Source organism: Rhinolophus hipposideros, assembly GCF_964194185.1.
Source record: "Rhinolophus hipposideros genome assembly, chromosome: 21".
NCBI lineage: Eukaryota > Metazoa > Chordata > Mammalia > Chiroptera > Rhinolophidae > Rhinolophus > Rhinolophus hipposideros.
Genome location: NC_138067.1, coordinates 3,891,850 through 3,898,782, shown reverse-complemented (window position 1 = coordinate 3,898,782; position 6,933 = coordinate 3,891,850). Strand labels below are relative to the sequence as shown.

The 6,933-nt window shown below is 41.6% G+C and overlaps 1 long non-coding RNA gene across 1 annotated transcript; it reads right to left on the bottom strand.

Annotated features, from left to right (window-relative positions):
- Positions 1–319: 319 nt before the first annotated feature.
- Positions 320–5,831, bottom strand: LOC308489989. The gene is made up of 3 exons (XR_013992146.1): positions 5,435–5,831; positions 4,366–4,485; positions 320–1,239 (listed from the first exon to the last, which is right to left on the bottom strand). It is a non-coding gene; the product is annotated as an uncharacterized lncRNA (long non-coding RNA).
- Positions 5,832–6,933: the final 1,102 nt, after the last annotated feature.

Here is a 6,933-nt window from a genome sequence, read left to right as displayed (position 1 = left end):
CTGGTTCCAGTGAGACTACATTTGGATGGTTCTCCTATATGCCTGGAAGCTAGCATTTCTAAGCCACCTCGGTTGATGCCTCTTTATCCTCCATGAATTATCTAGGAACGTCCCCAGGTCCTGTCCTGTCCTCTTCTCCCTCCAAACTTATTGTCCTTGAGCATCGTCCTTCTTAGGACTAAGTGCCATACCTGTGTTTCTATGCAGACCCTCTCATCTGTGTACCAACCCATGTTTCACAATCTCCTCCCCCTCCTTTCACGTCTTCACTCTGTCAGTTAGGATTCATCCGGCAAAACAGAAATCACTCTAGGTATTTCAAACAGAGAGAATTTAATAAGAAGAATTGGTCACTTAGGTGATGGAATAGCTGAGAAGTCAAACAGGGGACACTGAGGCAACCCAGAGGCACAGCAGGAGGCCGGTGGTGTTACCAGAGCCTAGAAAGCGGAATTGTCCAGAAGGGCCTACAGACACAACAGGAGCTGCCTTCTTAGAGCTAAGTCCATAAACACAGACGCTGTCTGGCTGCACTGGAGTCAGGGATGAAATGAAGACTGCAAGACATGCAGCTAGAAACAGAGACAGGAGGAGGAAAACTCTCTGGTTTCTCCTCTCCTCCCACTCTCCAATTTCCCATCCGTGTCTCCCTGGACCAGAGGTCAAAGGAGACTGGGAAATGTCGCTCCCTGTGACACATAGCAGAACAGGAGAAGGACAGGCAAATGGCGAGTACACTTGCCCAGCAAGCCTCACCTCTCAATGTCAATGTTCAGTCAAGTGGCTTCATTCCTCAAGACCCTCAGGGGTGTGCACAGCCTCTTACACATACTTCTTGCATTCACTGCAGAATGTCTCAAAGTCCTGTTATTTCTTCTCTGAAATAAATTCTTTGTTGATTTCTCCTTTGCCAGTTCTGCAGCCACCACTCCAGAGCAAGCTTCTATCTCCTCAGAACTTGTCTTCCTGTTTTCAATGCCTCTTTCCTTCCAGCCTACCCACTGATCCCATATCCTGAGTGGGAAGAGGGTACCTCTGTCCCCGCAGTTCCAGCAAGTCTCAGGTCTTTGGCCTGAACTTGGTCACATGCGCCATTCTCAACCAGTCACAGTGACCAGGGGTTTCAGTGCTTCTGATTGGTTGGGATTCTGTCACATGCCCATCCTTGAAATCAGCTCCAACCAAATCTCATGGCCAGAAAGTGAGTAAGGGGTAGTTCTCCAAAGAAAAACCAGGGTTCTGTTATAAAAAGTAGAGGGAATGAATGCTGGGGGAAGGGAATAAAAACAGTGATCTACAAATTCCAATCATTATGTCTCTCGGAAAAAAGAAACCAATGAATCTCTTGCTTAGCCTGTTTCAAGACCACGTTGCAATGGGAAAAGACCAGAAACAACCTAAATGTCCATCAATGGGGAAATGGTTGAAACTAAATGTAATGATGTGGAATGTTCTCAAGCTTTATTATTTAGTGCAAGGGGCAAAGTAAAGAATGTGCCACCATTTTTGAAAGAAAAAATGGATGGAAAGAGCATGCTCTTTGTATCTTGTGTTGTATTTTATATCTCTGAAAGGATACATAAGAACCAGATAATAGGGGCCACCTCCTGGCAAGAATAAGGGAACTGGTAGATCAAAATGGAAAAGAAACTGACTTTTCACTACTTTCCCCTTTTTTGTACCACTTGAACTTTGCTGTATGTTACTTTTTCAAATAAGTAAATAAATTTTACAACATTGAACAAAACATTTCTAAATGACACATGGATAAAAGAAAAATCTCAAGAGAAATTTTAAACATTTTGAACTGAATGAAAATGAAAATAAAACATCAACATTTGCAATATACATAGAAAACAGTGCTTAGAGGAAATTTGATAGCATTGAATGCATATATTAGAAAAGAAAGATCTGAAACCAATAATATAAGTTTCCACCTTAGAACACTAGAAAAATAAGAGCAAATTAAATCCAAAGTAATCAGAAAAAAAAAAATTAGAGCAGAAACCAATACAATTAAAAACAAGAAATCAATAGAGAAAATCAGCAAAACCAAAAGCTGGTTCTTTAGAAAGATCAATAAAATTGATAAGCCTCTAGCCAGGCTAACTAATTAAGAACTAGAGATGCTACAACTTAACTAATATCAGAAATGAACAAGGGGACATTACTACAGATCCCATGGTCACTCTAGTATATATATATATACTCATACACTCAATTTTGCAGTGAACTTAAAACTGCTCTAAAAAAATAGTTTATTGACTAAAATTATTAATAGGGGCACAAAGAGAACATTGTTGGTAATGCTAGGGATCGTGAATGCCACTCTTTACTGTGACCCCCTCACCCACCCACTTAGACCCTGTGTAGAGGCCCACTTCCGAAGGGGTCAGTTTGCTTTGGACCGGGATGCAGTGACAGAGCAGTCCTAGCTCCTCATCAAAATCAGTCACTTCGTACAATGGAATACTATTCAGCGGTTAGAAAAGATCAAATAGGACCATTTGTGACAACATGGATGGATCTTGAGATTATAACGCTAAGCGAAATAAGTCAGACAGAAAAAGCAGAGAACCCTATGATTTCACTGATATGTGGTATATAAACCAAAAACAATAAAAGAACAAGACAAACAAATGAGAAACAAAAACTCATAGACACAGACAATAGTTTAGTGGTTACCAGCGGGTAAGGGGGTGGGGGGAGGGAGATGAGGGTAAGGGGGATCAAATATATGGTGATGGAAGGAGAACTGACTCTGGGTGGTGGACACACAATGGGATTTACAGATGATGTAATACAGAATTGTACACCTGAAATCTATGTAACTTTACTAACAATTGTCACCCCAATAAACTTTAATTTAAAAAAAATCAGTCACTTTGTTCTAATTGCCTAGTCTTATAGCATATTTCCAGACTATTTTGCTCTGTCTAAGTCCATAAAACAATAGCATTAAGATAATGGGACTATGTTAGGAAAACATAACAACTCCTTAAAAACGAGGTAGTCTCTCAGAAAAAGTCTTAATGGCAGAAAGTTTTAAAAAATAAAGTTAACTTCAGGGCTCCAAAGCATCAGGCTTTATCTGGATTTTGCATCAATAGAATCGCCATCCCCTCTTGCACAGAACACAGCGGCTCAATAAAAGCGCCTCATGCTATTCAAGCACCAGCGTCATCATAACTGTCATGGTCATCGTCATCATCATCATCAGCCCACATTTGGAAACTCTTATTATGTGCCAGGTGCAGGGTGAAGGAGTTTGCATGCATTGTCTCATGGAATCCTCGTAACAGCTCTGTGATGTAGCTACTACTATTCTACGGATCTTGCCTAAAGTCACATACTTTGTGGGAAAGTGATGAAGCTAGGGTTAGAACCTAATCAATCCAATTCCAGAACCAGTATTCTGAACCATGGAATCCTACTGCCTTTAAATGAGTGAAAGATGGTTTATGGGTTATGAGCCCAGACCCAACTGAGAGTTATTAAGACAATGTCTGCCTTCCCAGGAATTTGGGATGGTCCTGCTAGAAGCTCATCTGGAATCCTTCAGCCTAACACCCCTTTACACTTCAACAAAAATTTCAGAATATCTGGGAACACACAGGTTGAATCACTGCACATAACCTCGAGCTTATTGATGCCTGATGGAGGTGAAAGACGGGTCTGTGTCACCTACACAGACAGAAGATGGAAGACTTCTCTGTTTATTTTGATAAATGTAAATGAATTCAATTACTTGTCAAAATGTTATCAAGACCCCAATGAAATGAGCTCCTTTTTTTTCTTTTCAGGGTGAAAGGAATGAAGAAGGAGAGAAATGAATGCTCAAGACAGACTGCTTTGATTTGAAATGAAAACAAACAACTTTAGGGGGAAAAAAAGGCTTTCATTATTTGGGAGACCTTGGCATTCTTGCAGATACATTCATGAATTAATCATTAAAATCCTGAAATGTGGAATAAATCATGTGGTTTCAATGCCAGCCCACAATAAAGAGACCTCAAATAGTTATTAAGACGCAGCACTTTACACTGCTGCTGCCTAGAATGACTTTTCTACAGGAATAAAGTGGATGGTGTGTGTGTGTGTGTGTGTGTGTGTGTGTGTGTGTGTGTGTGTGTGTAAGGCAGCCCTGGGGTCCCAAGTTGGAACCGTGTGCAAGCCAGCTCCAACCGTGTGTCACCACATATTAACGCTATTTAATATCTGCTAATGGAATTGTCCTGTCTGCCATCGACAGCAGGATCAAAAGAGGGCCATGCATCTTTTAAATTATTAGCACTAATTAGGCAAATCAAAGAGGAGGAGGGCAAAGAGACCTGAGAATGCATTAGAAGGAAAGCAAGTACCTACCTCATACTGTCAGGATGGAGGTACCAAACAGCCAATTAGTGCTGAAGACCCTTCCGGAGTGGCGAGAGAATGAGCAGGGCTGACCCGGTAAAAGCAGGATGGCTTCATTACAGGGACTCCCTAATTAAAATGTAAAGGTTGCTGATTATTGCATAATTAAATAAAGAGGCAGGCGGTAGGAGCCAGCTATCCAGGGGTCTCTAGGCCTCCTGTTATTAACACCACCTAATGGCCTCCTCCGTGGCCCTGCTACAAGGGAAGCTTGCAGCTGTCCATGGTCCTGACAAACGCCTGACTTCTAAAAGGCCTGTACCAGCCAAAGTGCTTCAAAAGGGCTTTTCTCCTCATCACCTGGCTACCCCATTACCAATCCTGAGAATCGTCTGATTTTCTTTAGAACCCATTTTCAAACTAATTACTCAGGGGAAAGAAAAGATGGGGAGGTGGACAGTCGAAGAGCCACCACACCTAATTAACTCCCAGCCACTACAATCTAAATATAAAGTTACTGAAGCTAAGGCTGTCTCCTGTTGATGTAACCTTAGCCCTCTCGTTTTTACCTGCCAGGCAGAAACACTATTTCCTTAAGAGCTTGACTGGCAGCTAATCTCAGGTTTGACACAGAACCTAATGCTGCTAAGCACAGTGCTGTATCTATTCAGAATATTTGCAGGTGTGAGAGGGTGACAGGTAGTGGACCAGATATACCAGTCCCAGACCATGAAAGAAGCACCTTTTAATATCACAGGTTGGGTATGATGAGCTCCTGAGGAAGTCATGCTACATGAGTCTTACCTGCTTGGACCTTTAGGAGTGATGTGATTTTAATTTTGCACCCTCAGGCTTTCTTATCTACTCTTTGCCTTCTCTGCATCCTCTCTGGTTTCCTCTCTCCTGTTTATTCTCTCTCCTTTCTTCCTTATCTTCTCTCTCATACTCCTACTTCCTCTTCTCTTTCTTCCTCCCAGCTCTCTTCTTTCTCTGTCTTTATTCTCCCTTCTTTCATTCCCTGCCTCCCGCTATCATATTGCCACTGCAACTAGAACAAATGTAATTTTCATTCACTCACTCTTTGATTTGTATCGTGGATTCCTTGGCTTGGCTCATTTTCATTAGAATGATCCAAATTACCATCAGCTCCACCAGCAATCTTGAACAAAGGCTTGAATGATCTTTGAAAGGAGATTTCCATCCTCAGGTGCCATGACAAAAAAGAGGCATATGAGTTAGTGTGAGCCTAGCTGCAGTAACAAATAGACCCAATCATGTAATGATTCAATAGAATTTTATTTTACTAGATAAAATAGAAATAGGCAGTCTATTTTATTTCTGATAAATAAACATCACCGTCCATGTAACCATCCAAGGTAGGTCCAGGTCAGGAAGTGGGCTCTTCTCCTCACGGTTATTCAAAGACACAGGCTAAGAGTGGCTCTGACATCTTCAAATGATGACTTCTAAGACAACTACAAAGGAAATAAGTGAACAGTGTGAGTGGGGGGAAGAGAGACCTGGAAGTGCCACACACTGCTTCCACTCACGCTCCATTGGCCAGAATGCAGTCACATGATCACATATAACTGTAAGGAATCCTAGGAAATATCTTAAACCATGGACCACAAAGAGGATAAAACCAATATTGGTGACCATTTAGCAGTCTCTGCCAAATGAGAAACGGGACAGGTGGTGAGAAAAAGTCATAGGCAGAGAAATGAAGATTGAACCAAGAGCTATGTCCACACAACAACAAACAAGCAAGACTTGCCACCAAACTTGTCCTAGGAAAGGGTGGTAGACACAGTTCAATAGCCAAAGGGCCACTTCTGATCAATCAGGATGCCCTGAAGGCATAGGCCTTGGTTTTAGAATGAGACAGACATGGAATTAAATCCAGATTCACTTCTTTCTAACTAAGTATGTGACCTTGAACAAGACATTTCAATGAGGCTCAGTTTCACCATCTTGAAGATGAGAGAAAAACAATGCTTGCTTTCTACACGGCGTCCCTGAAGATTACACCTTATCAGAGACGCTAAAGTATTAACATGCCGCCTGGCACATAGGAAGTACTCAATAGATGGTAACTGTCGGGACTGTTACTATGCCCACCACTGCTGCCCTAGTATTGTTCTTACAGTCCCTTCTCCTTCATGGGGGCTCCCTAATCCTTTCCCCACCTAACCTAAGTCCCATCTCCATGAAGTTTTTCCCTTCTATATAGTTCCCAATGACTTGCTTAAGATCTTTGCACCCAGTTGAGCCCTTTATAAAGTTTTCCCACTATGAATGCAAGCTACATGAGGGTCAGGATGTTATCTATCTTGTTTATTTGATGGATCCCAGAGCCTAGTACAGTGTCTGGCATATGACAGTGGCTCACTATTATTATTCTTGAATGAGTATTTAATGATTAGGAGACACACTCATGTCAAAGAGCCTGATGCATGCCCTTTATAGACACAGAATTATATTGCTTTGAGGTGATTCTCTAATTTTCCGTGTCAGTTAGTCTTGTCTTCCTGATGAAATTGAATTCACAGGTAGTCAGAATGATCTTTTTAAAATGTA